General features: G+C 48.2%; 1 pseudogene; it reads left to right on the forward strand.

The window, feature by feature from the left end:
* The first annotated feature begins 2,845 nt into the window (after window positions 1–2,845).
* The window catches only part of LOC114030765, a 7,459-nt pseudogene continuing 1,643 nt past the window's right edge, over window positions 2,846–8,661 (forward strand).

Consider the following 8,661-nt stretch of genomic DNA (forward strand, 5'->3'; position numbering starts at 1 on the left):
GCAGAGGTGAAATGGACCAGAGGTGCTGCAGAGGTGAAATTGACAGGCCTTTAAAACCTTCCATAGTACCTTGTTGCCCATGGGTTAGACAAGAGGCTCCCATCACCTCTGGCTCCAGCCCAGGCTTTTTAGCTCTTTTGCCTTGTGACTAACCTTCCTGAGCTTCATGTTCCAGCCTGTTGGGTGTTCATGCCCTGCTGCCACTGCCTCCAAGATACCCACCTCTCCTCTCTGGCTCTGATAATTCTTAGATTCCTTTTTGGCTGTCTGGTCCCCTGGGTTCCTGGTGTTCTCCCTGCCTTCCACTATCTTGTTTCTACTTGTTGATGTGTCAAACTCCTTGCTACTAGATCACAGGCTTCCTGAGAAGCAGGGGATGGTTGCTGTTTGTCTTTGCTCACCCAGTACTGAGCCCAGTGGGTGAGTGTGTGCCTTGTATACAGTAGGCAACTAGTAAAGGAGAAGTGACCTCCATGGGGCACTTAGGGACACAGGAGTTTTCTGGGGACTCTAAGACAGGGCCAGGCCATCTCATGGTGGGTTCCCTTTTCCTCCCCATCTCTGCCTTTGGAAGCTTCTGTTCTCCCCTGAGAGGAGTGAGCTTGGCCAGACTCGATGGCCCTCCTTGTCCTCAAGGCTAGGACTCACCAGGTGAGGGTGAGTGTCTTTTTCCCTGCCTCCGTTTTTTCTCTTTTGATTGTGGCAGGCCAGGAACTTGAGATCCCTGGTATGAGAGCTGGCCATCCAGCTCCCTCATTTTGCATTTGGGAATACTACTGGCCCAAAGTCACCAAAGTCCCGGCAGAGGTGGGGGTTAGCCCTGAGCCTCCATTCCAGTGTCTTCCTCAATGGCCCCTGGTTCCCTTGTTGAGGTAGGTCTCCAAGTTAGTGTAAGGGTGAAGTTATGCTTCACTCGCTCACCAAAGGCCTTATACCTCTATTGAATGAGGTAATCCAAAGGCCAGACCAGGAATGACCAAGTCCTCTGTAAATTGGAGAAAATTCCCAGTGGCCTAAAGAGTCAGGCCCAAAGGCCTCTGGGTCTAGGCTAATTGGGAGCTTAGTGGAGAGCCAAAGGGCTGGGAGAGGGGCTTACTCTTGGAGAGAGGACAGGGTCCCTCTGTCTCTATCTCTCTCTGACTCTTTGCCTCTAGCATTGTCTTTGTCTTTGTCTGTTTTGTTGCCTGTCTCCGTGTCTCCATTTCTGTCTCTTTCTCTGTCTTTTTGTGTCTCTTTGCCTCTCTGTCCATCTCCCTATCTCTGTTTCTCTCTGTCTCTCTTTGCCTTTCTCTGTCTCTGTCTCTCTCAGTCTCTCTGTCTCCTTATCTCTGTCTCTTTGTCTCTCCTCTCTGTTTCTCTGTATTTCTTTATATCTGTCTCTCTTTTCCTCCTTGTCTCTATCTGCCTCTGTTTCTCTCTTTGTCTCTCTCTCTCTGTCTCTTCTATCTCTGTATCCCTCTCTTTCTCTCTGTCTCCCCATCTCTCTTTGTTCCTCTCTCTTCCCTTCTTTCTCTGTCTTCTTCTTCCTACCCCAAATGACCAGGTTATGACCTTGTGAACCTCAAAAGGACCCAGGATCCAGAGTTTCCAGACCTACCTTGTGCGTCTGTTTGTCTATCTCCACCACCCCCTGAGCAGCAGAGGCTGATCGCGGCATCTGTGTTGGGAGCTGAGAGACACAAAGGACAAACTAAATCCATCAAGGAAAGGCAGCTTCAGGGAGGGTGGCCCCCGTTCCCCCCACTTCTAGAGCCTGAGGGTCCTACAAAAGGTAGAGCATGGCTCCCACGCAGAGCCAGGTGTAGCCCAGGTTTGGGAAGCTGCTTTGTGTACCTAAAGTTCTTGCTATACTTTCTCAATAAATATCTTTTCAAGAACTCATTACCTCTGGTTGGCTGATTGTCAATTGGGATCCCACTGGTTGGGGCTTGCGAGCAGCAGTGCTGGGAACCCTGATCTTCCTGGGATGTCCCTGGACAGAAGTTGTAGCTACCTTCTGGGGATCTGGTGTGACTTGGGGGGAGTTGCCCTGGGGGGGGGGGCGTTGCTTCTGTAACACTGGCCTCATCAGACTGTCCCACAGTGACCAGGGACACTCAGACTGTATCTTAGAATATAGCAGCAGATTGCTGAGGGGCTGTCAGCCTAACAGCCCCTGTCGGGAGGGTCTGTACCTAACAGGTCTTCTGAAGAGACATGCCTGTCTTGGCTAAAGAGATGAAATGGGAGAAGACTTAGAAAAAAATGAGGAGCAGCTTCATTCCTAAGAGAATGGATATTAAATCTCCCACCTCTCTACCCCACCCCTCACCCCCTGGTTTGTGGGAAGAATAAAATAAGATAACATCTGTAAGGGCTTTGTAAACCTCCGATACTGGCTCCTGTTCTGTAATTAATCTTTAACTTAGGAAGAGAATTATTGAGGTTAGACTTGAATTGGTATCCAGAGTGAATTGAATGATGGGACTGTGTTTCCAGAAGTGAGGATGTCAACTGTAGTCACTGTGAAGGTTTCGGGGTAAATCTAATTGATCATTTTTGAAGCTATAGCTTTGTAAATAATGACTTATGGCTTTGTAATACTACTGGTTGCATTGTTAATAAATGGTATGGCCAGTACCTTTGATATTGATTTAAACGAGAGATTAGAAGGTTTGATTTGTCAAGAGTTCTAAACTTCAGCTCTTCATGGGAAAGGAGGCTTCTCCAGTTTATTAGCTATTCAATAAACTGGAGGGGGGGGGCGTCTGAGCTAATTTATTATTTAATAAGCAGCAAGTAATGAGGAAATACCAACACATGCCCCTGGATTATCCTGGAACTCCGGATGAGAGAATGAATAAAGAGAACAGTTTTGTAGTAGCGTGAGGCGTGACCATCCCACAGAGGCTACAAGTGAGTGTGATTGACCCCCAACACTGCAGGACATTTCTGTTTTATGAGGTGATAGTGCTACTAATCTTCCGTCTTTTTCCCTAAGACCACTTCCCCCCTTAAAAAAAAATCCATTTTACCAACACCTTTCATTTTCACATCTCAGTCACTTCTGGGAATACCCTTCCCATTCTCCCATTTCCAGTTTGAACCTTTCCTGGTAACAGAGAAAAGCAGATAAACAAACATAGCTGATCTAGGGACCACACCACCAGCGTATACAACATTCTGTCCTGGTAGTCCCCCACCTCTGTGACATGGAAGCCATATTTCATTGTCTGTTCTCTAGGACCATTATGGATTTTCTACTTATTGGGAGTTTGGTTTCCTTTAATCTGTTAGTTTTTGAGTACATTTTGTCCTTTTGGTTTTGAGTTTTTCACTTTGTATCTGTTCATATAACTTTTCCCATGTTTATTTGAATCCCTCAGAAAAATTTTTAAGTGCCACCATTTTCCTGTCTAGGCTACATATTACCAACTAATGTAAAGATGGCACTTTAGTCTAAAGTCCAGTTGAGCCAAAGCCCAATTTAAATGAAGAAACGGTCTTAAACTAGGAATTCTGGAACAATCTCCTGAAATATTTTTACTTCATTCTTATCAAAGGCCTAGCCAGTTTCTAAAGAGAGGTCTGATCAGTTCAGGAAGGACTCCTCCTGGACCAAGACAGGGAAGAAGTCTTGGATTAAGTCAATGAATAGAAATATCTCTTGAACTCACCGTTGATCAAGTGGAAAAAAGAATGAATCTATAAACATTTTGAATCCTTGATATGGGCAGCTAGGGGCACCACTGTGCACAGAGCCCTGGGCCTGGGGTCAGGAAGACAGTGTTCAAATTCAACTTCAGACGCTTCCTAGGGGTGTGATTCTGGGCAAGTCACTTAACTGTTTGCCTCAGTTTCCTCAATTTTTTTTTCAAATTTTTAAACACTTTAGTTTAAATTCTATCCCGTCCTTTGTCCCCTCCCCTCTCCCTGAGATGGTAAGCAATCAGATATAGGTTCTACATATGCAGTTATGTATAACATTTCCATATTAGTCATTTTGTACAAGAAGACTAAAATAAAAAAAGGAAAGAAAGTGAAAACTAGCCTGCTTCAGTCTGAAGTCAGTCCGTATCATTTCTTTTTGCTTCATCATTGCTCCTTTGGGCTTGTCATGGATCGTAGTTTTGTCAGTTTTCAAGTGGGGCTCATCACAGCACCTACGTGAGCGCCCCGGTGGGCGTGAGGATTCAGTGACGTCGTTTTTGTAATGATTGCTTCCTCCACTTTGTTCCCCTCTCCCTTAGCTTCCACTCCTGCCTCTGGGACTGTTGTCACTGTTCCTTATGTGTCTTACAGTCTGGGGCTCCCTCGATGGAGGGCCCCAGAGCAGCCCTCCATACTCAACTTGTAATATTTCGAGGACCCCTTCCCCTGAAATTCCTGCCAATCTCCCCTCAGAGACGGTTGTTGGGTCTGGAGTCCGTGACGTTCCAGGATGTGGCCGTGACCTTCACTGCTGAGGAGTGGGAGCAGCTGGGCCCTCCTCAGAAGGCCCTGTACAGGGAGGTGATGCTGGAGAACTATGGGAACCTGGTGTGCCTGGGTGAGGATGACTGCCTCTGGGACCCGGGTCGTGCCCCTGGGAGGGTGGGCTTCCTCACTTCCGCAGAGTAAATGCTGAGGGCTATGTGAGTGTTGAGTGGTTGTCGTTTGGCATGTGGAGATTCCTGGTCCTTTTGTGTCCACCAGACAGGGCACTAGCGCTACCCGATCCCGGGGGAGAGGCCTTTGTGAAGCTGGACTTGGCAGCCTGATGGCATCTTTCGTCCTCTGTCTCCTAGAGTCCCAGGGCAGGACCTCAGGGCAGAGGTTTCCACTTGGCAGGCCCGGGTCAGAGGAGGAGTCTGAGTGTAAATGCCCTCTGTGATGGATCATACTCCCCCACTGCTGCGAACAGAGCCCCAGGCAGCCCTTGGTGCCACCTGGGTCGGCGTGTCCCCCTTTCCCAGAGAGAGAGAGGGGCTCAGACTGGATTCTGAGTGGGCTCTCTGGCCCCAGCACGGTCCCATTTTCCCTGAGCAGGATTTGCAGCATGCAAGCCAGAGGTGATTGACCAGCTGGAGCAAGGGCAGGCGCCTTGGAAGCCAGGGGCAGGTGAGTCCAGAAGCAGCCAAGCAGGTGAGTGCCTGAAAGCTAGGGATATGAGGAGTCCCTGTGGGTGGGAGCTTTGTGAAGTTTTGGCCTGGGAGCTCTCCAAGGTCCCCAGGCTTGTGAGGAAGGACTGAGGCTCCTTCCTTCCCCTTAGCAGGTAAGTGTCCTGACATGGTGGGGGTCAGTCCCCGGCCCTGGAGGGGCTGTGCTCATAGAGGACATTACCCAAGTGATGTTGGGCCTACAGTCAGGAAGACCCGAGTTCAAATCTGGCCTCGGACACTTCCTAGCTGTGTGACTCTGGGTAGGTCACTTCACCCTGTTTGCCTCAGTTCCTCATCTATCAAACGAGATGGAGAAGGAAATGGCAAAGCACTCCAGTGTCCCTGCCAAGAAAAACCCAAATGGTATCACAGAGAGTCAGACACGACTGAAACAACTCAACACCGACAACAGTGTGCCCTGCCCCGTGTCAAATGCTGAGGACACAAACAAGGAGACAGTGTCTTCTCTTCAGGAGCTCTCATCCCAGTGGGGCAGGGAGACAAGACCTAAGGATGACCCCCACCATCACGATGGAGGTTGGGTCAGCTAAAAGGCCAGTGGCCGGCCCTGTGGATATGGGGAGGGCAGGATCGAGGCTCTGGTGGACACTGGGTGGGGGCATTGTGTGCCCCGCTGACCAGCCTGATGCCTTCATCTGGCTGTCAGACTCAAGGCCTCATCCCAGGCTTTTTCTGTTCTTGGTCAAGCTTCTGTGAATATCTTTGCATAGGAAGGACCCTGTTTTCTTTCAGTGACGTCTTGCTGGGTGTGGTTCTCAGAGTGGAGTCACTACATTTCCCCATGGTCTTCTACAGGCAGGCCCTGTTGGAGGTGCTAAAGTCGGTCTTGTTCTGGCGCTGTTTGGCTTATAGGCCGCAGATGCCCTGGTCAGCTTTCCACCTGTCCTACCAGTGACCCGTTGTCTTGTTTTCCCACAACTCAGGCAACATTTCATTGTGTGATTTTCAGCTATCGATGATTTAATGAGAAGGCTTTCTTTATCATCTTTCTGATCACTGGAAGTTCTGAACCGTTTTCCCGTCACTTTTCTGGAGATGTCCTATTAGGGCTGTCATCAAGATTTGGGAGGCTTTTGTGTAGAGAGATTAGTTAAACCAACCTTTGAAGGAGAGCATAGAGAGAAGGATAAAAGGCCCAGGATCGTCCGGTCCATACCCGAACTAGAGGCTGATTAAAAAGGAAATACTCCCATGGTTGTATGCTTGGAAACGTCCAAACCCCCTCCATCCTGGTGAAGCTGAGCTGGCCAGGCCCACCATCTTGGACCTGTGATATTGATTTTTGAACCCAAGTATGGAATTTAACTTTTACCCTAGCTTCGCCTGGACTTGTGATCTCACTGGTGTCAGATGAGGACTTGGTTCCTTGTGAGAAAACTTCCTCTGCTGATGTCTGGCTTTCCACCCCTCCCCCCTTCTCTGGAGGCCAGATTCATGGTCAGCTCTTCCCTCTCCAGTCATCTCCCAGGTCTCAATGATCCTGCCTTCATAATGTTTCCACATCCACCCTCTTTGGGCCACCCTGGAGCACCCTGAGGCTCATTGCTCTCCCTACTTCTGCTTTCTTCTGTCTCGGGTCTGTCCACACGGAGGCCAGGATCTTCCTAAAGCCCAGGTCTGACCAGGGCAAGGTCGTCCCCTGTCCCACAGCTCCTTACTGCCTCGAGGCCCTAACCCCTTGTCCGTCATAATTGGGCTGCAGTCTCTCTTTCCTCTCCTTGACACACCCCTTGGCCTGTGGTCCAACCAAACTCACCTTCTCCCGGTTTCGCACAAAATGTTCCATCTTCATGCCTTTACACAGGCTACACCATCTGTGGAAGTGTCTCCTCCTCACCCCTGCCTCCGCAAGGTAGGCATGGTCCATTTTTATCTTGGTCTCAGCCGTGTTTGGGACATGCTTATTAGGTCCTTGGGGATTGATTAATTGCTCTGCAACTTGCGGTCTTAGAGAATTGCCTGAGATATTAAGTGACTCAGCCAAATTACAGAGCCAGGACTTGTGTCTGGTCATCCCAACCCCATGGACAGAAACCCCAGGACAAATTGGCCATAGACACAGAAAATGCCTTGGACCAAATACATCCCTCCTTTATACTGGACAGTCTGAAAAACCGAAGCATGGAAGGGTCCTTCTCTTAAGATCGAGTCTATTGCTAAGACTAAGAATCAGCATGATTTGCAATGGAGAGCCATTAGAAGCTTTCTCCATACAAAAGAGTTCAAAGCAAGGGTACCTCCTTCTTTCACCAGTATCGGGCATCATTTTTAAAATGTGGTAAGACAGGAGAACAAAATTCAGGCTGTGGGAGAAAGACCACAAGGATGGAAGTTAGGAGATGATGGTTCGAATCCTTCCTCTATTGCTTATTAATTGTATGGCCTTTGGTTGGTCATTAAGTCACTCTCAGCTTCACTTTCCTTCTCTGGAAAGTGTAATAACTGACCTCCCAGGCTGTTGTGAGATTAAGGTAGAAGCTTTTTATCAATGGCAGATGACTCTATAAACAAGGTGGTGTTGTGGTTGTACCCTTTAGAGTTGGATGGTGGCTTCTCAAGAGTTCAGTGCAGGGTCCAAGGGTCATTGACACTTTCTCTTTCTTTCAGATTGGACAGCCAATCCCCAAACCAAGGAGTCAGCTCCAAAGCATGGTGTTTCAGTGGAACAAATACCCCAGGAGAGAGGGATAAAGCATAGTTCTTGTGTCTCCAACCTGAGAGAATCCTGGGAACGTGAGGCCTCATTAGTGAGGCAGCAGAGGAATGAGAAGGAACATCACAGGAAAGTGAAAATTTCCCAAAGGAAAACTCCTCCTAAAGGGAGAGGCCGGGAATCTACTATGTATAACAGAAACTTCAGTCAACGGCAAATCCTGTTTCCCAAACAAGGGGTATCTGTGGAAAGGTGTTTGCAAAAAAGTGAGACACACATAAAGAGTCTTCATACTTCAGAAAAACTCAGGGGGAATGGGAAGGCCAGTTGGAAAACATGCCTAATTTATCACCAGAGAATTGGTAGTGGGGAAAAACTTTACGAATGTAATCAGTGTGCGAAGGCCTTCAACCGCAGCTCATCTCTTATTTCCCATCGCATGATTCATACTGGGGAGAAACCTTATGAGTGTAATGAATGTGGGAAGGCCTTCTGCCGGAGGACGCATCTTACTCGACATCAACACATTCATACTGGAGAGAAACCTTATGAGTGTAATGAATGTGGGAAGGCATTTAGGTGCAGTTCAACTCTGACTTTGCATCAGAGAATTCATACTGGAGAGAAACCCTATGAATGTAATGAATGTGGGAAGGCCTTCCGCCTGAGGTCAAAGCTTACTCAGCATCAAAGAATTCACACTGGAGAGAAGCCTTATGAATGTAATGAATGTAGGAAGGCTTTCACCTGCAGCACAACTCTCTCTCGACACCAGAGAATTCATACTGGGGAGAAACCTTATGAATGTAGTCAGTGTGGAAAGGCCTTCTTCCAGAGGGCACATCTTACTCAACATCAAACAATTCA

Source organism: Vombatus ursinus, unplaced genomic scaffold (assembly GCF_900497805.2).
Source record: "Vombatus ursinus unplaced genomic scaffold, bare-nosed wombat genome assembly UNPS02015012.1, whole genome shotgun sequence".
NCBI classification, from domain to species: domain Eukaryota; kingdom Metazoa; phylum Chordata; class Mammalia; order Diprotodontia; family Vombatidae; genus Vombatus; species Vombatus ursinus.